General features: G+C 33.9%; 1 protein-coding gene across 2 annotated transcripts in view; it reads right to left on the minus strand.

Moving 5' to 3' along the window:
- The window catches only part of LOC118190353 (acetoacetyl-CoA synthetase-like), a 106,136-nt gene extending 81,842 nt beyond the window's left edge, over positions 1-24,294 (minus strand). The window contains exon 1 of one of the 2 annotated variants that reach the window (XM_035361057.2): positions 24,206-24,294. The gene's annotated coding sequence lies outside the window, so the exon portion shown is untranslated. Of the gene's footprint in view, positions 1-3,697; positions 3,812-24,205 lie in introns of those variants that run through there. The other variant, XM_035361058.2, reaches the window with a different exon arrangement.
- Positions 24,295-25,674: the final 1,380 nt, after the last annotated feature.

The raw sequence follows: 25,674 nt of genomic DNA on the forward strand, positions 1-25,674 counted from the left end.
GATGATTACCCACAAAGACTTGTTTTTGCTTAATGGTATGTGGAAGTGTGGCCTTTTTCCGGCTTCCGTTTTATTTACAAACGAGTCATACTTCACCAGAGAAGACACCTGCAATACTCAATTCACATATATGGGCGGTAGAGGGCCCCCGTGTTACATGAACATGTTTAGCATAACAACGGTTTGCTGTAAATGTTTGGTACGGTATTATGAGGGACCACGTAATAGGTCCATTTCTCTTTCTTGTTTGTTAGGCGGGAGGCTGTTATAAGATTTTTTGGGGGGGGGATTTTTTTCCGGTATTTTTTCCATGGGGCTACATGAAAGTTTTGGTATCCGACACACCCGTGGACAATGAACAGGATTTTGTGACACGTATTTGCTTAACTGCCGTGGCCATTCAAAACACATCAGAAATTCCAAATACATTTGTGATTCCATGTGATGCCGATGTCAGGCTTGCTTTGCAGTTGGTGGTCGAAACTTCAAACACCTTGTATGACCTCTTTTCTATCACAATTTTGACTGATGAAAAAAATAATATTCTTTGCTTTTGTGTTGCTTTCCCATTTCTAGTGTTTTCTGCTCACTTGCACACGACGTGATGTTTCTCACCTCGCACTGTTATTTGATCCAGATTCATATCTGACAATCTACCCCCGCTAGAAATTTGTATACGCGATAGCGAATAATTCTGTAAACAAAGTTTTGGTCCTGCTTTTGTCAAAAATAGCAGACTTACACTTGACCGTTTGCGAATTGCTAAGAAGAAAATTCAGAACATGATTGATCTTGATCACATGCGTTTTTATAATACCAACTAAGCCTGATCTTTGCTTATGGCCCTAAAGATAAATTTCAAGAATGATGAACTGTGAGTGAGTGCCGTGAATATAATGTTCAAACTCTAAAAGATTATTACGAAGTTGTAAATATCTTAGATTTTACAGCAGGTCTTCTTAGATTGAAAATTTCCTCTCATATTACCATATTAAAGTTTAAGACCAAATTACTACCAATCTTGAAGACATACATAAAAGTGCCATCATTACACTTTTTTGGCCTGTTTGAAAGCACTAGAATGCAATTTAACTTTTTCCACACAGCTGCTACATTACAAAGATTCATTGATGTAGTTGCTCGTAACCCTTCTTTCGTTCATGCCTTTGTGGATAATATTTTGGTAGCAAGAAAATTTCATCAGAACAATTATGAACACCTAAAAATCTTATTTATCTGCCTTCAATCATTTGGATTATGCCTCAAAGTTTGAATGCGCACATTTGGTATTTCCACCTCTGAATTTAGAGGTTCCAAAGTTTTTCGGTACGGAATACTATTTCCAAACATTTTCCAAACCCGCAAAGAGTATAATAAAACTTCCTAAACTACCCACTGTTGCTCAATTAAGACTGTTCTTAATTTTTTTTTAAATTTATGAAAGTTTTTTTGCTAAAGGCCGTAGCACCTTTAAATAAAACTTCAGGAAGAACAAAAAATTCAATAAATATAAGGCACAATTCAAACTTTAAATAACAGGATTTACTTCAATGATCAGAGGTAGCTTAGCAAGCATTCATGAAAGCTAAGGATGCTCTAACTAAAATTAGGTACTTTGTCATCCTATTCCAAATGCAAAATTATGTACTATAACTGCCGATGCCAGCTACATTGCTATCGGTGGTTTACTCATGCAAATAAATGAAGATATATGAAAACCAATTGCAGTTTTGTCAAATTCACAACATACAGCGACTAAAAGCCATTTATCCATATCTTTAAGGAAAATTCGGGTAACTGCAGCTTACGTAAAGATTTTATATTTAGTTCTTATTCTTGCCATCCAAGTGAAACTAACAGTAGAATTGCTGATACTTTTCCTAGGGTGGAGATAAATAAAATTCCAAATGAAACATTTTTAGATTTTGAAGCTTTTGCTACAGCCCAACAAGGATCACAAATTGCAGCAACTGTGAAAGCACAACAAAGCATTTCTACAAATCAAGATGATGACTTACTCTGTCGCTACAACAGAATTAATTTATATTGCGTCGACTAGTTCATCCAGACCATGTGTTCCAGAAAGCTTTTGCAGACTATTCGAATACTTAATCTCTCTCCTGCAGCTATAGCGGCAATAAACTAAACTAAATGGTGCAACAGCTCTATCCAAGGTAAATAAACACGTCGATAAATGGCGCAGAAGAGAAGTGAGATAAATAAAATCATATATGCCCCCATTCGGAATAATGGTTAACGATGTTGAGTGCCACACCAAAGAACCTGGATTCGAATCCCGGAGAAAATACGAATGTTTGTAAATATATAGTGTCTGGGCGGCATGGGGACACTCTAAATACACGGCGAGCGGACAGCCCTCTAAAGAGGTTGTTGGTAGGGGAAAAAAGAGTGGGAGACTCTCGGATCCGTCCTCCGGAGGTGCTCTTCATCAAAATTGGGGGTGGAATTGAACAAAGTCATACTGTTACCTGTATGGTGCTCAAGCTCCTGCCAACGACAATCGCAATCTTGTTCTCCTCGCCACGATGTAGTATTTCGTGGCTTGTTCTGATGTTACTGTCAGACACTGAGATAAGTCACAACAATAATCAACAAATCGTATATTTAAAGAAAGATTTCAAAATAGCGTAGTTATGATACAGGATGTCTCATATAAAAGTATACTCAAACTAAACGGAAAAGCATGCAGCACGGAAAGCATTGTATAAAATATTTTTAACAATTCTGTTTTACCCGCTTTTTCCCTGCATGATAACAAGTTAGTGAAGGAAACGTACAGTACATGAATGTGATATTAATATTGAAGCAAAGAGTTTTGATGAAATGTCGCAGGCAAGCTTACCTCTTTTAAAGTTCGCTAAATTTCACTTACCCGGCGTCCAACTAAGGCCGCTAGTTGGGCGCGGTGTAACTAATGCATAAACTTATTACTATTGCGGAATAGTAATAAGTTTATGTTAACTAAGGCATAAACGTATTAAGTAATGGCGTCAGACTATGCTAAAAAGAACAGAATTTGGGAAAAAGAATCTGTGGCTTTGTTTATTCTAGTGGGAGAAAATCAGTCCTAACGTCACCCGTAGTGAGACTACACTTACCCGTACCACAATGCAATTTGTTAATATGCTTTTAATACACATAATCTGATAAAAACAGCATTGTATTGAAGTTCAGGTTGAGTATATTTTTATTCGAGACAACCTGCTCTGTTCTTTTGGTGTATTTAATTATGGCAAAGCACACGAGGGCTATCTGCCTGAGGGGAGGGATGCCTTTCGTGGAGGACTTTCTAAGGGAAACTGGCTCGTATACACGTTACACATGGGGAAAACCACGAAAACGCCCATGCAGCCAGCCCGTTCGCGGGATTCGAACCTCGGACCGAACTACCAGTGTTCAGCGACTTTACCGCTCGGCCGCTGGTGGGCCGCTCTGTTCTTTTGAAAATTAACGCCACTTGCATTTAGATCATGACGTCATTAGTCTTTGTAATTCAAAACGTAACCGTAAACTTTTTCCACTAGATAGCCTACGCAATAAAATAGAAAGACGTATTCTCACGAGTGAAATTATGATAACTTCTATTTTCTCAGAACCCGAAATTCGTTCATACTTATTAATTGAAAGCTGATTTGATCTCAATAAAACAAAATAAAATATTAAAATCATTCCAGACCTTTTTTACAGAAGTTGATTTATATTTATTAACAACAACTGTACTGTCTTTTTATCAGTTAGTATATTATAGACCACTTTTTTCCAGATATTCAGAGTCTGATTATTTTAACAAGGAAGGTCTGCCAATCTTGAATTCTGCAATAGTAAGGAAAAAATACTTCTGACTTTGTACATTTAAAAAGAATGATATCAGTTAAAATTAGCTTCTAAATACCTATAGAAATAATTTTTAAAAATATTAAATAAAGGCGAATTTTCCGAAAAAAAGAACATCGTGTAAATATTGTGAACATTGTGAGACACTGTGAACATTGAGAAATTTCGCAACATTGTGAAATTTAGAAAAGATATTATCTGCTCTGTGCCGCCAAACACAGTTGCATTAACCTAATTTTAACTTTCAGTTTACGTTAATTTTATTTCTAACATTGTGTACTTCTAAATAAGCTGAATCATCAATAGTCTTTTGTCCTCTACTTACGTGCAGATGAAATTTGCATTATCATAACTGATGCAAACGATTCCACTGCTCTGTCGAAATTGCTTCCTCAATGTTTCACCGAATTTTCAGGCCACATTTTAAAGTAAAATCTTCATAGATTCTAATTACACTATAAAAACTAATTATATAAGGTTTTCTTAAATTAGTGATTTCTGTTTAATTATTTACGCTTATTTAAATAACGTAAATAATGCGATTGCTTATGAATTGAAATATATTTGAAAGCAATTTCAATCCACTTGCATTTGATACGTAAATTGCAGTTTTTTGAATTTCTCAAACTAATACTAACACTTTTATTCAATTCAATAATATAATTAAAACTTTTATTCAACTAAACTAATACTAACACTAGCACTTTTATTCAATTCAATAAAAAAAAACTAACACTTTTATTCACTTTTATTCATTTCAGTATACTAACACTTTTATTCAATTCAATATATATATATGTGTGGTAAAAAATATTATTTTGAGCATTTCTATGCTGTACCGTATATGTAATCTGTAATTATCGTATTATCACATGAAATATGTCGTTCGCACAGTACGAAATTATAGTCTGAATCATCTTCACCAATAACATTATTTTCAGAATTTGCTCCATTTCTAGTAGCATTTTTCAAATCTTGCATTTCGCCCTTGATCCTTAAGAATATTAAGTTATTGTAAAAACAACGCATATCTTCTTGCATAAACTATTGTAAAAGTGCAAACAAACACTGACTGAAAACAAATTTGTCGCTAATTTTAACCAATAAATAAAATGCAAATTAAAGAAATTCATAATTAAAGTGAAACGAAAATTAATTGTCTGATAAATATCTGTTATATATTTATTATTTTAAGTCTGAAAAATCCATCATCTGGGGTTTCGAGAGAGCAGCATTTTGAAATTCTAGGAAGTAATGGGAACAGAATTTATCTTCATCATTTTATAATAAATCACTCTTAATCCATCGATAACTTTGATAAAATAACATTTTTCTGCATAAATAAAGCTCGTTAAAATAAATCACAACATCTCATGTATGAAGAGCAGAAAAGTCTAGAAAAGAACGGAAGAAAAAGGGAATTTCTGACCGTGCTATTTATTCTAAATGTACCTTTGTAAGGATTGTATTTATTTATCCAACAGTTAAATTTTGAGTTAAACTTCCTTTCCTATCATTTTTGAATTTCTGCTTACAACTTCCGGCCAGAACGTAGTTTTAGAATCACGTTTGATTTCAAATTGAGGAAGAGCGGTACTTAACCGCGAAGTTCTACTGTCATAGTTAGAGCGGCTGAGGGCCAGCCATTGGAAAAAAAAAAATATTGGCATTTCCTCTAATATTTGAACATTACTAGGCATTTTTATTGGAATGTAGGTTTTCTTTTAAAGAAATACTACTGTCATTTACGTATTATGCTCTTAATGTAAACGCATTATTCGGAAACTGAATTATTCACATAATTTTCCCCTTTCGATTTTCAGACGATAGAGTTAGTCAAAAAAGGGGGGGAATACACGAGAAAATATGATATTCTGGAAAGTTTTCCTGAATTTTTTTTAATGTGTGAGGATAAGGTCTCTTTCCAAAACAAAAGTTAGATGGTTTCACCCAGTAAAGCTGAAAAATATAAAAGGTGCGTATAATCAATTATCAGTATCATTCAGAAGTTATCAGAAGGAAGAAATGAAAAGTGTCTGATTTGCTCAGGACGAAAAAGTAAAACATTGCTTACTTATTCTCTTATCTAAAGAAATACGACAACAACAAGCCGCTCTTTACACATATTAAAAAAATGCAAAACAAATCTCATTCATGAGATATGATCTATGAAGGCCATGAATGAAACGTCACAGTTTAAAATAGCTCCATCACAGTTCAAAGTTAGTGATTTAATCATCTTCAACAGTTTTGGAAAAAAATAGTTCCGTTTATGTTAAATTGAAAATATTTGAACGCAGGTTTCATAAGATTGCTAATATACTCGTGTGCAAAATTAAGATAATTTGTAAATTATATCTGTTTTTACGAAAAGTATTCAACAAGAGGTACTAATTATGCCGCCGAAGAATTATGCAGAGTCCAACACATAAGCGTACACGTGCGTGTCTGCAAAGCTTTGATTGTGCGAGGGATATGAAAGCGCACGAAGGATTTTCCGCGATTTGTGCGCTCGTACTTCTTCAGACATTCGCAAGAATTGAGCAAATATTATAAGGTATCGGGTAAAATGAGTAGCTTCAAACATATGGACGACGGAAGGAGATGGGAAAGAGTTGGTAGATTGAAGGCAGGCCCAATCACAAGCGCAAGATGACTTCGGAGCTCAATGTGACGGCCAGTGTCGTCCACAATTAGTGGAAACACATTCAGGATACTAGACCCATATCGTGAAGACTTGGACAATGTCGACCAAGATCCATGGTGACGAATAAGGATCGTTATTTGATACTTTCAGCGAGGCAAAACAGGACTGCTATAAATTCACAGTTCTCACGCAAGCTGTACGCAGCCATTAGAACTAGAGTTTCAAGCTCTACATTTGCCCGAAGGCTTCGTGAAATAGAGCTATATGACAAAAGAACCGCTGTTTAAGTCTGGCTCATTGCAATACACAGTAGAGCTCGTTTTATATCGTGCAGACAGCATGCGCCTTGGACCAGACTTCTGTGGAGCACCTTCCTTTTTACAGATAATTCGACATTCAACCTGAACATTGATTCATGGCGCACCTGTACTTGGAGAAAGCCTGGAAACTATCTCTTCCTAATCAGGGAAAAGAATCATTACGGTGGTGAAGGCGTAATGGTTTGGGCAGGCCTATCTCCGACTTTTAGAGCAGCAGTTGGTCCTGGTTTCCTGTAAATGGACGACAGCGCTCGTCCACGTAGAGCTCAGCTAATCGACGATTACCTGGAAAGTGAGGACATTTAACGCGGGGATTGGCCAGCTAGATCTCCTGCCCTTAACTCTATTTGGCATGTCTGAGACGCTCTTTGGAGGAAAATTTAATCTAGACATCCCCAAGAACCATTTTAGAGTTGAAAACTGCCTTGCCCTTCCAAAATACATTTTATATTGGCCCTTGAGAGTAATAGAATGCTACTGTTCTGAAAGAAGCCGAATATTTTCCGAGAAACAATAGCAGAAATATATTTTTATCATGAGCAAATTATTCTGCTCTATAATCCTGGCTTCTACTCAAGCTCTCTAGATCTCTCTATAGTGGATAGGTTACTGCGTATGCTTTTTTGGAGAAAGAAATAAAGTCGATGAAAGGGGAGAAATAAGATGATGCGTTTTGGTTCTCAAGAGGTATTTCTTTTCCTGGGAATCAAGCATCCCATTTCACCGAAAAGTATTTTTTTACTGTTTTTGAAGTGTTTTTCAGCCTTGTTGACATAACGCCCTACGGATATGAGCTTGCGTGAAGTAGAGCAGGAATGTCAGTTTGGTCGGTTTTCTTCAAGAAATAAATAAAAGTGAGAATTACCTTAATTCTGGTTTGATTTCTGTACTCTTAATATTATGAAATTTGGAAATATTATTTGAACTATCCAAGATGGTCTCGTCAGATGGTTCAATGAAGCATCAGTCAATTGCTGCTCACTGCAAACAGTGAATCAAAATAATAAACAGCCGTCTAACCTTACAAACCCGATGATTTAGAAAGACAAATTAGAAAAGTGGGGAGTGGTGATTTAATTTAAGGCAGCTCCTAAAGTGCTGATCATGAAACACTTTATAGATTTTTTAAAATTATTTTGCTTGTAATTATATTATTTACATGTAATTAGGAATTAATTTATAATTATTACTTAATTGTTAAAAGTGTACAGTCTCACCTTCTAGGAAGCATAAAACTAAATCCAGACTTCAAGCTGGATTTTAAGCGACTTGTCGCTATGTCTAGTAAGATGAAACAGAACGTAAGAAGGGTGTAAAAGACTCTTTTATTCAGAACTCCAAAATAATTTAACAAAATGCACTTTTTGTGCTTACAAACCAGACAGCATTTATGGCGTAACTCAAAAGACAAGGAATTTAAATGTAAAACTAAGTTAAATCTGAAGTTTGCCAAAGGCTACACAGAAATTAATAACGTGAAAGTTGGGTCAAACCTATACCTGCGTGACAAGCGCTAATGGTAGTGTAGCCTAAATGGGGTCCGGGGCAAAAACTTCTTTGCCCTCCCTGCGCTTCACTACTTCAGTAATAAAGAACCGAACTTTATGGGGATATTTAAATTTTTCATCTCATCATAGATATATAACAAGAAAATTAACCCAAAATAGCTATAAAGTCCTCCCTCTCCAGTGGTCAGACGAAATATCATTCTGTCCATTTTATTGATTTTCTGACAATTCTATGTCCATCATTAAAAGGATATAGCACATCTGAAGAGCTAAAATTTGACAAAAATGCTATTTAAATTTATAATTAGAAAATGTAAAGCCTTTTTTTAACAATTTGAATTAATTAACGAAAAATACCATGAACAAGACCTATGCACTTAGAGAATAGGCTAAAAAAAAATTTTTTTTTTCGATGTCGTCTTCATAACATAACCGCATCTGGTTCTGCCTCTTGTTTGTTATAGTATTACAAATCCAGTTTGGCCAAATTTGTCCATCGTAATTGAGAAAATTTAGCTGAATTCCACCATAGAAAGCCATGGATTTACGAAATATATATTTTTTGTGTTCATACGATAGATTAATGAAGAAGATACATAAAACTGACGTATTTTACACTGTACTGATATTTTGATTAAAAAAAAGTTCATTAAAGAAGGAAACGTAAAATAAATTTCTATTTGATTTGGGGACCCCTTCTGATGTGGGAGCCCAGGGCAACTTTCCCGTAGGCCCCTGCCTTAGTCAGGCTCTGACTAATGGCAAGAATAAAACAAAGCCGCAGACAAACTATTATCTTAGGATTGCAGCTTGTAACGTGACCTTCAACAGGCGAAACGCGCTCTGAGTATACAATCTAAAACCTTCCTCTAAATATTATCTCTTTCTACCTCATATGCGCGAAATAAAAATTAGCATTCTGACAGGAGAGCGGAAAGGAAGAATGACAATAAAGCTATTTAACATAACTGTTCATATAAAAATAAATAAATCCTTACAAGAGTAACAAATATGTACTTATTATTGCTACATTAATGCATAACGTTCTTTTCAATATCAATCTTACCTTCTCTTCTTTAGAACAATATATTTATGCGTATAGTGATAAACTGCAATTAGTACATGGGTTGCAATGATGAAACATTTAAAAAGCACTGATCCAGGCTATCTTTTCCTCAAAGTCAGAAACAATACTTGACCATAGTTTTGGTAAAATATTGTCAAAAAAGCTTTCGATTAGTTGAGACAGAGATAGGAGTAGACTTTCTAACATTACATGGTTAGTAGATTTCTTAGAACACAGTTCAACAACCTTCGTTTACGAAGTTCGTGACATTCATTGCAAAACTCAGAATTAATATTAGCAATAAATTTATGTTTTAATTCTTTTTATGGGTTGTTACGGGAATGCATAAAAACTTACTTTTAATTTGAACTATTCGAAAATTTTATGGGATTTAAATTCGAAATTTTATGGGAATGTCTTCTCCTTTAAAAAATATTTATTGCTTTACAAATTGCTTTTTACTGCAAATAATGATGTATAATTTTCTCTTCTTTTTTGTTTATTATAAAGAATCTTAATTTTAACTATGCAAAAATATATAATCAAAACTCTTTTTAATTTATTTCCAGAATCCCGAGAAATTTGAAAACCAGGAAGAGGGAAAACTGCACTTGAGAAATTCTGTTCCTAAACTTCTGAAGAAATCGCAACTCTCTCACTTTATAAAAATTTATTAAAGTTATTTAAATGATTGGTTTATAAATTTTTCATAATTTATTTATTTCAATGATTACTTGCATGGAACTTATTATTTTTTATAATTTATTTCATTCCTTATTCATACTATTCTGCATTATTATTTATTTTTACTTTCTTGTACGAAGTAAAAAAAGTATTATAATCATGAAAAATTCCGAGTATTCTATTTCAACGAAAATAGCCATTTTGACCGCTGTCGAATGCAATTTAACCATGTTTTTACGTGGCATTTGTACGTAAGGACAGAATAAAGGAATCTTTTTCCCCAAACCAATTTTAAAACTGATTTAAAATGGATTCAGAAGAGATTTTTTTCGTGGAGTCTGTGCGCAGGCGTCGGTACGTATGTACGTACGCATGTATGTGTCTCGCATAACTCAAAAACGAGTAGCCTCAGAACGTTGAAATTTTGTATATAGGATTGCTATAATATGTAATTGTGCACCTCCCTTTTTGGTTGCAATCGGCAGTACCAAAAATATACCCACTATGTTACTCAGCTCCATGAGCTCAGTTTTTTTCTATCCTTATGTGTTGGTAAATTGCGAATTTTTTGCTTTAAAAATGATTGAATTATGTTGTTCTTATCTTCTGGTTAAGATTTTTATGCCTTTAGTTAATCTGCATGCAATAGTTATAGAATTATTAAGAATTTAAAAGCTGTTTAAGTGCAGCTAAGCCTAATTTTTTTTTTACCATAGCAGCCATATTTGATTACATTTGAAACTTAGCAGAACAGTGAATTCAGTTTCTGCACCTGCAATGTCTTTTTGACGAGTGGGACCAAAATTAAACTCACTTTTGTGCACCAAAAAATCTGCTTTCTTGCTTGCTGGCCGAATTGCTTGTTTTTGCGTAGAAACTGTGAGTTGTAACTGCAAAAATTGCTTTCTTAATTGTTTTATGTTTTCCATATCTTTCTATCTTTAATGAAGATATTTTAAGGATTATGTACTTTTGCCTTGTTGCGAAATAAGAACAGAATTAATTGAATGAAAAATATATCTCTAAGAAATATTAATTAGCAGCAAATATTGCCGCCAGTCTGTTTCGGACAAAACAGAATGTTTACGAGTAGCGCCTGCGTATTTAGTAAGTAGCGCTGAATCGTCTGCGAAAAACTTTTTATTTTTTATTTGTTTAATTTCTTTTATACATCGTTTTAGATTTATTATAGTATTTGAATAGAACATGTCGCAACGATTAGATAATTCTTCAGATGATATAATTTTTGTGCATTCTGAATTATAAGATGAGTGAGATGTAAAGCTGTTAAGTGAACCTAGCGCGAGAGTGTCCCTATGGTAAGTATATATAGTGAATTTTAAAGAGTGCATTCTATCGACTAAGTAGATTTAATTGAATTCAATACGTTTAGATGAAATGCAAAAAAAAAAAAAAAAAAAAAAAGCGTATAATTTAATATTCCGTATGAAGAAGTCATTGGTGTATACATCAGATTAAGTAGACTTTCTCGGAACTACTCTAAGTAGTGCTCTAAGTAGTTTAAGGTATCTGCCAACGTTAAAAAAACGATTTCGGCGAAAAAATTTGATTTTTTTATTGCCCAATTTGAAAGGCCAATTTTGTAGGATTCCGAAAATGGTTCATTTTTACGTTTGTGATAATTGGAAGAGAAGGTATAGCCAATTAACTGCACTGGAAATGAAAGCAGAAAGACCGGAAGTGCCATTTAAAAGGCTCAACTTAAAGGTAAACAATGTTGTTATCCGTGTTTTTTTTTAACTGTTTGTGTGTAAAATTGTGCTAAAACATTTCATTTTAATTCTGGGTAGTTTTATTTTGTTTCTGGCAATAATTATTTGCCTTAATTCTTGGAACTGGGACTGGCAACATTGCGGTTTTTTTAACTGGGTTTGGCAACATTGCGATTAGGTATAAAGACTATGTTGCTGGGTGCATATATAGCCGTTTTAATTTTTAATTCAGGGTATCTTGGATTACTTCCTGTGTTTGAACATTTAGGCATATCAATTGAACAAGAAATGATTAAAAATTACTTTGGAATTGATAACGAAAGAATAAAGAACTCGAAAATTCATTCGTCGCTCATTTCGAAAATAGCCAGAAAAAAATTAAAATCAAATAGGAAATCAAAATTACTTAAGTATAAAGATATGGAGGGTGTGATGTACAAATGTGGATAATTTTAAGTGTGTAAATACAACAGAACAGTTTTTCTGTTAATGTGAAATCTTTAAATGCGTTTTCTGAAAAACTAATTTTTCTAGTGTTTTTACATACAAGAAATGTAATTACTCAAAATGTTCTAAAGATATCTCTATTAAATTTCACTAAAATGTTTTCTATATTATTTATTAGGTTTTAAGCTACAATCTAAATAATATTTATTAATTTGATTGTTTTATAAGTATTTCTCTATAAAACGATAAGAAATATTTTACAAAAAACTGTGTTTTTTCATGTAATTACACATATTTTAGTAAATTTTAGAAATATCATATACATTTTAGTTCATAACACAGATAAGTGTTGTAGTAGTATACAGTATAAAAAAAATTGAAATATATGCTGTGAGAAAAAATATACGGCATTTAACGTAAGTGTTAAATTCTCCTAAAAATTTGCATAAAATTGCATATATTTCAAAAATTTATAAAAATATTCCTAAACATTTACCTATTTTCATGATTTGATATCATATTTTGACTAAATAAATATATATTTCATCAGAATTCTATGTTTTTAAAAAAAAGTGCTCCGAACGTAGGCAGATATCTACTCTAGTACTACTCTAAGTAGACATTCTCGGACATTTCTGATTTTCTCAGACATTTCTGATAAAGCCAGTCATTACTTGATGTGGCAGAAACAGAAAATAAAATTTTAAGAAATTTGCGATCTGTCAGATTACACCACGGAGCATCTATAAAAATAATTCACCATCATTAAAAACGTAAAATTTCTAGGAAAAGGAAGGAGTCGTATAAATATTTCATTTCTCAAACAAAAATAAGATCTATTGCTGCCCACACGAGAAACTGAAGCTTTACTATAAAATAAAATTAGAATAAAACTCAAAAATAATTTCAATTTTAAAAACACTTTTTTTTTTTTGCATTTCTTTTCTGAAATTAAATTAACAGTAACAAAACATTAAAATATGTGTTAATGTTTGAACAAAATCAAAACATAGAGAGGAGCTTGTAGTCTATGTTTTTTTTTTTTTTTTTTTTCTCTCTCTTATAACGACCTTAGGCACTACACGGAAAAGGAGGGATGCCCCGTGGAGGCCTTTTTAAGGGAAACTGGCTCGTATCCACGTTACACATGAGGAAAACCACGAAAACGCCCATGCAGCCAGCCCGTTGGCCGGGACTTGAACCCCGGACCGAACTACCAGTGTTCAGCGGCTTTTACCGCTCGTGGGCCTGCAATCTATGTTTGAAAGCTAAATTTGCCCATAACCACTAGATTTTACTCTGGATGTAGTATCAAATAGTAGAGTTAGAAATTTTTTAAGTGAACACTGTAAGCTGTCAGAAATGTATTTTATTCATAATTTTAATGAGACAAAATATAACCCATAGCAAACTTGTCCAAACCAATGTCACTAAAACTATCAAAGTTGTCCAAATAAAAGGATTTTTTGAATGATCGGCTTACACTGCAATAAACAACGTGTTTTGCACAGGCACTACACTATAATTCAATAAACTCAGGAACAATGGACTGTATTATATCTCACTTTAATTCTCATTAATTTACATAGTTCATGGCCACTCGAAGCCACGAATTCTCTCTCCCGCTCTTAGCTCACAATCTCATGTCACAAAACTCTAAGAGCTCAAGGAGCATGCGCCGACGCTAGTAATGAAATGTGCGCGCAGGCGCAACATACCGCCCGCCTTGACATGATGTAATCATTCAAATTAAATCTTACAATAAAAAATTACAGAGAGTGACAATACGAAATACAGATACATAATTGTAAACATCAAATAATAACATCAACAAATCAAACTACTATAATAAGAAAATACAATAATTAATTACAAACATACTTTTTGTTTAATTTGTCATAGGTAAAAGACAAATTTTATTAATTGATCTTTTAAAAATACCTCCTTTCGTTTTCACTGAAACTACTCTAACCTTATTGTCTTTACCTAGGAATATCTCTACGATTCTGCCAAGAGGCCAGTTACATACAGGAAAATTATCAGTCTTTAAAATTACCATAGTTCCAACCTTGACATTGTCTTTTTCAAAGAACCATTTAGTTCTTCCTTGCATTGCACTCAAATAGTTATTTCTCCAATACTTCCAAATTGTTTGCACTATTTTAGTCAATTTTTTCCAGCTCTTTAATCTATTATCGTTAACGTTTAAAATATTAGGTTCTGCAATAGCCGTGATAAGTCTGCCTATCAGGAAGTGGCCTGGTGTCAAGATATCAAAATCCTCTGGTTCGGATGATAAAGGTTGCAAGGGCCTAGAATTCAAAATGCCTTCAATTTGAGCAATTACTGTAAGAAACTCCTCATAGGTTAGTTTTAAATTGCCTACTACGCGTTTCAAATGAAACTTAACAGATTTGACACCTGCCTCCCAAAGACCTCCATGATTGGGAGCTCTAGGGGGAATGAACGACCAATCAATACTCTCACTCGATAAATAATTACCTAATTCATCATCTGGTTTGCGGACTAGCCTATTCAATTTCTTTAATTCTGCGTTACTACCAACAAAATTGGTTGCGTTGTCTGAAAATATGCGTGCACACTTGCCTCTCCTGCTGAAAAAACGCTTTAAGGTTGCAATAAATGCTTGACTAGACAGGTCTGTTACCAACTCAAGATGACAAGCTTTGGTAACAAAAGAAACGAAAATGCACACATACACCTTGTGAAGGCGACCTTTTCTCTGATGTGGGTATTTTATAAAATAAGGACCAAAAAAATCAACTCCAACACAATTGAATGGAAAATTCGGGCTGACTCTTTCTTGAGGGAGTTGACCCATAAGTTGTTTAATTATAAGTTGTTTTGCTTTGAAACATACGACACACTCATGTACTATTTTTCTACAAGTGTTACGCCCGTTTAAGGGCCAAAACCCTTGTCTAACAATAGACAGTAAGCCTTGTGGACCAATATGCATGTATTTCTTATGAAACATCACAATAATTAGATTAGTCAACTTATGATTCTTTGGTAAGATTATAGGAAATTTTCTATCAAAATTCAACTTACAATTAGCTAATCTGCCTCCAACTCTTAAAATTCCATATTGATCTAAAAATGGAAAAACACTTCTTACCTTGCTATCTGGAGGTACCTTACCCTCCTTTTCAAGGCTTGAAATTTCTTTTTTAAATTCACTATCTTGAATTAGCTTAATCAGTTTAAGTTCAGCTAATTTTAATTCTGAGCTCTGAAGAGGACCTGAAACCTTATCCTTCCCCTTTCAGTTGTTTACAAACCTAAAAATAAAACTTAAAACACGAATAATTTTAGTGTAATTGTTACTTAAATTTAAGAAATCCTCAATGAAAGGGTTAGCTTTCACATTAAGAAAAATATTAGAGTCACTAAGGATTTTAAGTTCGTCTGGAAGGTCCTTCACAATGACTTCCACCGGAATCTCTCTATTTGGGTAGTCGTCGTATCTTAGGAACAGAGGGCCTTTCCACCACATATCATTTTGTAGAAGTTTACTGGAATCCAAGCCTCGGGATATAAGGTCACTCGGATTCTCCTTTGATGACACATGACGCCATTGATGACCATTAGTCAACTCTTGAATTGTTGCCACTCGATTTGCAACAAATGTCTTCAACTGGTAAGGCTCCTTTTGTATCCATGAAAGCACGATCATGGAGTCACTCCACAGATAAACTTTGTTTACAGGAATCTCTAATGCAGATATTACTCTAACCATCAACCTTGCAAGTAGGACTGCCGCACAAAGCTCCAGTCTCGGAATAGTAACTCGTTTAATAGGCGAGACTCTGGATTTACTCGTCACTAGCCTTGTCTTCACTTCTCCATCTCTCGAACGGCACTTGCAGTATATGGTTGCTCAGTATGCTACCTCAGAGGCATCTGCAAATCCATGAAGTTCCACATAGTCTACTTCTGCAATAAGAATAAACCTTTCAATTTCTATTTTACTTAAAACTTCCAGTTCAGTAGAGAACTTCTTCCACTCATCAGCTTCCTTTTTTGGTAGTGATTCATCCCAATTCAGCTTTAACAACCACAACCGTTGGAGGAATATTTTGGCTTTACTTATGATTGGCCCTAGTAAACCAATCGGGTCAAACAATCTTGCAATTGTGGACAATATTTGTCGTTTGGTAACTACTATGTCATTATCGAGTTTCACTCTAAAACAGAAACAGTCTCTTCTAGACCTCCAAGACACTCCAAGTGTTGTAGATTCTGCTTCATTAGAAAAGGAATAGGAGTGATCTTCTTCCGCAAGTTCAGCATGATTACTGCACCACTTGTGCAGGGTCATTCCTGCACTCTTCAGTATTGCAGTTAACTGAGATTTAAGCTCCTTAGCTGTACTCAAAGATTCCGCTCCACTAAGCACATCATCCATATAAAAGTTTTTAAGTAAGACTGGCGCAGCTAATGGAAATTTTGGGCCTTCATCAATTGACAATTGTTTAAGAGTTCTCATAGCTAAGTATGGCGCACTAACTGTACCGTAAGTCACAGTATTAAGCTCGTAGATTTTCACAGGTGCATCATTTTCCTTTTTCCACAGGATTCGCTGCAAGCATCTCTGTTCAGGGTTAATTTTAATCATTCTATACATTCTTCTAATATCCGCCGTAAATGCGAATGGGTACTTTCTAAATCTAAGCATGATTGAAAAGAGATCATCTTGAATAACCCCTCCATTACGTTGTAAAGAATTTAGCGAAATTCCATTTGATGTTAAACATGATGCATTAAACACTGTTCTCAATTTAGTTGTTGTTTTTTGAGGTCGGTATATCCCATGATGTGGCATATAGTACACTACCCTAGGCTCATTTTTCTCTTCAACCTCAGTCATATGCCCTAGCTCTTCATATTCCTTTAAAAAATTCTGATACAGACTCAAATATTCAGGGTTTTTAACTAATCTTTTCCATAGGGAATTTAATCTCTCAAGCGCAACATCCTTTGAATTTCCTAAGCAAATAGGATCTTCCTTTAATGGCATTGTTACAATGTATCTCCCTTCTTCATCCCGCTTATGAGTTTGCACATAATGTTCTTCACATATTGCTGTTTCTTTACTTTTTGGAATGACTATTTCAACATTCTCTATTTCCCAAAATTTTCTCATTGTTTGTTTTAAGTCATTAGATGTTTTCATTAACCCACAATGTACACGGCTCTGTTCTTCTGATGTAACGCTTCCCGACACTATAAACCCGAACACGCTGTTTTGTAAAATAAGACCCGTGTTTTCATAGCGAATTTGTTCAGATTTTAATATCTCAAAGAAAACCTCAGCTCCTAAAAGCATCTCTATACGTTCTGGAACATTAAAATTCTCATCAGCTAATTTTATGTTACAAAAATCCTGCATTTTAATATCAATTTTCCTTGAAGGAATCAAATCTTGCGTGATTTTTGGTACTACTAATAAGTCTAAATGTCTCACGTAACTTTTATCTTTATTGCTAATGCATGCCGAAACTCTTTTTCGAATTGTAAACAAGGAATCATTTATTCCGGAAATCGCAACGTTTACCTTCTCATAATCAAAGTTGAATTTATTCGCACAGTCTCTGCTTATAAACGATGAAGTACTGCCGCCATCAAGTAATGTTTTGACTGGATGTAGCTTACCCATACTATCACTAATAAAGCAAATAGCCGTGCTCAGAAGAAACTTTTTTTGGATCTGTTTACACTAGTCGCTGTAAGTAAAGTATTACCGCTGTTAGGCAGAAAGTCTGGCGCTAGGGGGGAAAGCACACCGGAACTACTCGCTGTTTCGTTTTTATTTTTTTCCTTCTCTTTCAATGATTTATTTTCTACTGGAAAATACAATGTCATGTGGTGTCTTTTCCCACAAACGGAAAACTTTGATTTGCAGTTTTTGACGGAATGGTTTAATGCTAGGCAATTAAAGCATAATTTATGACTTTTGATGATTTCAACCCGATCATTCACCGGTTGTCTCAAGAAATTTGGGCATTTTGCCAAAAAATGATTTTCCTCACAAAGAACACACTTTAAACCTTTTGCATCGGCAAGGAATACCTTTGAAACATTTTTCGACGTTCTGTAATTGTTGCTAGATTTTTGAAAACTGTGCACACTTGCGGCAAGGGACTTTCCGCGAGATGTGAAAAATAAATCTGCTTCCTTTGCCATTTGTTGAGGCGGAAACCAACTTTCAGCTTGCCTTATAGAAATATGGGCTGACGTTTCTCGATCTAATGTTTCAAACAATTTGTCTGATATTATTAACTGCTTCAGAGTTTCAAAATCAGACGCTTTCCTCAATTTTAAGTAATATTCGAAATTTGTGGTTAATCGCGACACGAACTTCACATGGGACTCATTTAGGCGTTGAGCCTCTTTAAAATTTTCTAAAACAATTTGAGGTGTAGGTTCGAATTCTTTTAGAATAATAGCTTTTACTTTTTCATAGTCACTTAGCTCCTCATCTCTAATATACACGATAATGTTCGAAGCCCGTTCCCCTAACAAGTTTAACAATATTTCCGCTTTAGATTTCTTAGGCACATTTTTTGTCGCGAAAGCTCCTTCTAAAGACGAGAAAAAATAACTCCAGTTTTCAGGTTTACTCGGAACCTTCAATGTTAATGTTCTTATACTTTTAATAAGGGAATCTAAGGAATCGAAACTTTCTCCTTTATTTTCGTTTTGATCGTTATTAACACTTTTGGTTTCAGCTCGCAATCGAGCAATTTCCAGTTCTGTTTTACATCTCTCTAATTTAATTTGTTCTAACTGTAATACTTTAGCTTCTTCAGATTTACGATGCTCTACTATGGAATTACCCAACTCTATTACAGAATTTGGATCGGATTTAAAAGCTTCACTACTTTTAATCGCTAAATTTAAATCTGTAACAGTTCTTTTCACTTAATTCTATATTCAGTTCTAAAGCCAATAGCTTTAAATCCTCTTTAAGTGCACCTTTTATCAACATTATACTCTTAATGAAATAACACAAGATAATAAGTAATTCTTCTCAATTACTTAAACACAGTATATAAATTTTCTCAAAACTCTTACACAGTATCTCAAGATAACAAAATGGCACTTTATTCTTAAATCGAAACTGCTGACTTACTTGTTACTTGTAACTAACTCATCCATAGATCTCCGGCTCGACGGACCACGATGTTTTGCACAGGCACTACACTATAATTCAATAAACTCAGGAACAATGGACTGTATTATATCTCACTTTAATTCTCATTAATTTACATAGTTCATGGCCACTCGAAGCCACGAATTCTCTCTCCCGCTCTTAGCTCACAATCTCATGTCACAAAACTCTAAGAGCTCAAGGAGCATGCGCCGACGCTAGTAATGAAATGCGCGCGCAGGCGCAACACAACGTATTTCTATAAGAACAATCCCGTACAATGTCGTTAACCCGTAATAGCGATAATTTACCGCGAACACAATTTTATCGCAATATATTATCTTTAAGAAAAAAATCCTATTTAAGGCATTGATCTTTATTGTATTATTTACGTCATCGTTTTAACCAAAATTTCTGCAGTTAGGAAAGTAAATAGATATCTGAATACAAAGGAACATGTTATTGACATTCAGTATCATTTTCAGATATGTACCGCGTAGTTTTCCAGAACAACAGCAACCGAGCGGTAAAGCTGCTGAACACTCTAGTTCCGTTATTAGGGGTTCGAATCCGGTGAACAGACTGGCTGGATGGACCTTTTCATTACTTTTACCATGTGTAAGGTGCATAAGAGCCGGTTTTCCCTAAAAAGTCCTTCACGCAGGGATCCCTTCCGTTAGATAGATAACCGTTCGTGCTTTGCCGTAATCACATCACGCCTCCAGCACAGCTACGTGAATTTATGCATTTATAATATTTTCAAAAATTTGAGAATGTTGTTGCGGATCAGTAAAGAATATGATTTACAAATATCTGTAGACGATATGTATAGAATGGTTCAACAGTGTTAAAGCCGCTGAATACTGATAGTTCAGTCCGGGATTCGAATCCCGCGAATAGACTGATTGTATGGGCGTTTTCGTGATTTTCTCCATGTGTAACATGGATTGTAAAATCATTATGCTATTTTGAAGCAGGAGACGTGAAAAATGGGCAATGCCTTCGCAGGAACTCAAACCTGAAACTCTCGAATACGCGCCGAGTGTGCTACCGTTACACCAAAGGCATGTTGGAGAAAGGGAGGAAATACCTTATAGTATACAAGCCAGCTTCCCTTAAAAGTCCTCCTTGGAGGCATCCCTCCCTTTGGCGAATACCATAGGGCGCAATGCCGTAATAATAATATCACTAATATGTACAGAATATGTTTTACAAAATGGTTTGGTTTATTTGATGACGGCAAAGCACACGAGGGCTATCTGCCTATGGGAAGAGATGCCTTCGTGAAGGACTTTCTAAGTTGACAAAATGAGTACTAAATAGAACTTTATATTGTACTAAAGCCAGGAAATCACGACCTTCGGAATAAGCTGTTGATAATTACAACACATTGAATGCCTGGAGAATTATATATAATTTGGATGCAAAAATGATTTTTAAATTGTAGTTAATTAGAATTAAGAAGTAAATTACCAAATGAATGCAAGAAGAAGCAGGAATTCTATGCAGATCAATAAAGTACCGAATAATTTCAAACGTCCAGCTAAGTGTGGGGAAAATAGGAGGCAAAAAGGAACGTAATGAATGTAAAACATGCTAAAGGCCCGAATAGCATAGCTAATCAGATTTGTCAGGGGAGCAGAAATTAGTCGTGTAAATGGAGACTTTTGATCTGAATCCTGTGGTAAATATATAACTACGGTATAAGATCTGTTTATAGATTTAAATGCATTTATATTTATAACAATGATTTAGATTATTTAAGTTTACTTACGTTCCTCTTGCTCCCCCTTCTCAAAATCTGTTCAGTGTCTGATATGAAAAATTCGCCCAAACGGTACATTTTCAAATTAGCTGAGCATAAGCATATCATATAAAATTGTGAAGAGATCTGCATTGTAGAACCCGTAAAAACAGCAAAATATTTGAAAAATGGCCATCATAAATATATTTGAAAATAATAAACTTTATTGGCCCTTAACAATATTTCACTCCTGCGCTTTATTTTTATCTATATATTTAACTTATCCGTACATTAACTGCAGTTTTGTAGCCTGGCTGGGAAGTAATTTATTGCTTTTGATCACGAAATAATTTCTGCTCAATTTATTATGTCTTGTTATATAAAAACCTACATAGAATCCTCACCGTTTTAGACGTATAATAAAGTTTCGAATTTTAATTGCTCTATAACGTATTTCATCCACCTTCTTGGCAAGCCTTTGTGGTGTAGTAGTTTGCACACTGGGCCGGTATTACAGAGGTCCGGGTTCGATTAGACATTAGGATTTTTTTTTTTGGAAAGCTTGACTTGTTATCAATAGTAGCTTAACGGAGTTCAACAGCATTTAAGGACAGTTTAGGGATATTAAATGGATACGAATTTACGAATTATCAATACATATAAAATCATTAGAATAAGTAGTGAGAACTTGCTGTGGGCATAACCAAAAGGGAATCAGCCGAAAAGATATTACAGTAGAATCCCGATTTATAGGCTACATAAATGGTTTTGAATGAAGGTCACATTATGTCGATAATGTTATATAGTACGAAACTACAGAAAGTCAGTTATTCAAATAGATCCAGTGAACGAGAGGCAGCATTTCATATCAAATCTAGTGATGTATAATGCTGGCATGATTTTTGCGCATGAAATTAGTATCTAGTTTTACATTTTTACGACAATACTGCGAAAATTACTTCGCTGGAAAATAAAAATAGACTCATTAGAATATTAGGATGTAGTGCTTGGCATTTTCTTGTTAAAATAGCCACCTCAAGTGCTTTGGTGAAATTTCAAAGTTTTTCTAGCAAAACCTAAAATAACACTATGGCAACGGAAAGCTACAAAAATGGAAAAATTCCAAATTACGGGAGAAACCAACATTTATCTTTTCGAGGCCATAATTCAAGAAATGCTACTATTTATAGAATCAAACATTGGTAATTTCTGGTTTTGACCCATATTTAATTGTCTATTGCACCATCTAATCGAAGTTAATTCTTCAGACCAAGAAAAATATGAAACGCAAAGTAATAAGAAAAGGAATTCTGGAAAAGGGAAACAAATTATCGGTACTAAGAATTTCTTCCTCCTTCAGCTTTTCTACCTGCACCTACCAGTGGCCGAGTGTTTAAAACCGCTGAGACTGCTTGTTCTACCTGTGTTCAAACTAAAGCGAACGGACTGGCTGCACGTTTGGTTTTTATAGTTTTTCTCATGTGTTACGTAAGTATCAGCCAGTTTCCCTCATAAAGTCTTCCACGAAAGCATCTCTTCCCTTAGACAGACAGCCTTCGTATGCTTTGGGATATTAGAGTAAACTAACCTATCTACTTGTGTCTTCAAATACTTTACCTCCTGATAAATTAGTGGCCATTTTTTGCATTTTTGTTCAGTATGCAAAATTCTGTGCCCTTAAAGAAAAAAAAATTAAGATATGGACAACACATGTACGGCCTGTTAAATTATAGACATTTTTTGCTGCATTTCATTTAAACGTATTTCCTCAAATTCTTCTAACCTGTCGAAACTGAATTTTTTTTAATTATGGAATTGCCAAAAACGAATGTTTTCCTCATTTGAAACACTTCTATATAATTGGAAGTACATGAGTATGACCAACGATTGCGAAAATAAAGGCCGGATACATGCATCTATACGTACCTACAGACGACACAAAAAAAACTCTTTTGAATTCTTTTTAAATCCAATTGACAATCCATTTTGGAAGAAAATAGTCCTTTATTTTATCAGTATGTACAAACGTCAGTTCATTTTGCCAGTTCTGGTAACTAAATTTCGATTTTGCCGACTGGACGATTTGGCCGCCTTATCAAGAAAATTCCCAGTACTTTCTATGATAGTTATATCGTAAGAAGGATTGCATTGTAAAGGATACTGAAACAAGTGGTATTAAGTCCTCTATAAATATTAAAATAATAATAATAATAAAAACAATACAACTTCTAAAATGAATTACATTTTCGTGAATATTGCATATAACGGAGTGGGGAATAATCGAGACTATATAATGTTGCTCTCATCAACATACTTATATTTTCCGTTTAACTGATTAGTAATAAAATAGAATGTGAAATGTTAATAAAATTTTAAATGTATCTAAATACAGCTCAGATAAATGTAATATACGAATTAATATTTAAAGTCAAACTCTTTGATAAATAATAGCATCATAGTTAAATGTATAAAATGTAAAAATATTTTTCGAACTTTAAAATATTTTCTTAATTTTTCAAAGGAGTTACATTGCTAGGTCATGCAAAAATACCGCATTCGTTATTTGATGAAAAAAAAAACCTGGCAAAATAAGAAGTTTTTTTTTTTTCATTTGCATTAGGATCTTACAAATTAATTATTTTCGCTCTAATAACACACTCCCAACTGTCTAAATGAAAATACGTTTTTCTTAATAATATCGTGATCGTTTCAGTGGGAAATCGTATTCATTTTTCGATTTTGCCTCAATAACATTTCTTTTAGACTTTGGTTCCCTTCACTGAACATTTCTTAGCTTTCTGGAAAACTACGCATCTATAATTACTGATAATTCGTAGATCGTAAATTTAATTTTTCTTTAATTAATCCTTCTGTTAAATAAATAAGTCTTTTCTGTTATTAAACCATAATGTAAATATGAAGAGTAGATTTAAGTATTTTTTAAAATTTAGTGTTTTTTCCTTTGGTTACAATTAAGCTAATTTTCAGAGAAAGAAGAATTTAACGAAGTGAAGTAAGTATGCTTACCGAATGAAGTAACTAGGGATATGTACGGTGAGTACAAGAAGTGTAAATATTTAAGCGTCCAGCAAGGCACACGCTGTCAGCAGAAATGAAAACGATTAGCGATGCGAAGAAGTGTTTTTGATAACTTATCATATAAAGATAAGATTCTTTTACGGGACCTCACGTGAAAGACATTGCAAATCGCTCAGTAATTTTGTGCACGAAAGTTTGCTACTGTTTCACGCGTTCTTATTACTATTCCAGTATAAATTGTTTAACATTAGTTACAATTTTATTCTCCACAAAAGAAAACAGAATAACACTCAGGGCCTATTGAGAGTTTTCATAAAGGGCAATGTTATCTTGTACCAAATATGTAAAGAATTCTGTTAATGAAAGAAAGTTACCGCTATATGCATTCGAAAATTGGTTATATAGTATTAGTGCATTAATATTTTTCAGTACTGCATAATACATAAAATAATATAATGCACACAATAAAAAATTTTAATTCACCAATTTTAAGGTCTAAATCGGAAATCTTTCTACTTAAGATTTGTAAACAATTTTTCAAAGATCCGTAATTCAGTTTCTTTTGGTTTATTCAGATAGCGTTGTGTTTAATTATCTTATCAGTTACTGATTAGCCTTAAGGCTGATTAAATTTGATTCTGGTAGAATTGATGTTGATGTTGACAAAATGATTGAATCAGCCTTTAAAGCTTCACTTTTAATTTACAAATATTGCTGGTGTTTATGCAAGTTACGAATTCACATGTAAGTTGATGTTCTTTATATTAAGAAAAAAATAAAGAGAATTCGATTAAAATTATTTACAAGCTGAAATAATTAGTGGTTTATTTAACAAAATTTCTCGAAAATTCGACTCAAAAGAAAACAATTTCTCCGCATATAGAAAGCTCGTAAATTCGAAAATATTATTATTAGGTTATATGATTACAGTAAAGAAGCTCAGGAGGTCTATCTTTGAAAGGGGAGGAATGCTTTCGTGAAGGTTAGATATTATTTGAATATGGCAGAAAAAACTGAGGGTATTTGCCTCATAGATAGGATGCTTTCGTAGAGAACGTTTTAAGCAAAACTGACTCGTATTCACGTTACACATGAGGAAAGCCGCGAAAACTGATCATGCAAGCTACCCTCTCGCCTGTATTCGATATCAGAATAAATTACCAATATTCAGCAGCCTTTAAAGAAACTGTCATTGGTGGGAGCTTATTATTATAAGAGTTGGGTTTTTCGTATATTTGCTTGGACATCTTTAAATCTCCAACATAGTAACTGATTTCACATTTTTAAACGCATATAATATTTTGGGAAAAAATCTTTTTTTTTTTTTTTTTTTTTTTTTTCCTTGTGGATTAGTTGACTGCGCTTTTTGACTGAAACAAATTGACTAATCAATATTTCCTTTTTATTACGTTCATACGAACTTTTCAATTGTAACATATAAGATCATTCCGAATAAT

Source organism: Stegodyphus dumicola, chromosome 7 (assembly GCF_044657685.1).
Source record: "Stegodyphus dumicola isolate Sdum_Otavi_A_Nest chromosome 7, ASM4465768v1".
In the NCBI taxonomy this organism is placed as follows: Eukaryota; Metazoa; Arthropoda; class Arachnida; order Araneae; family Eresidae; genus Stegodyphus; species Stegodyphus dumicola.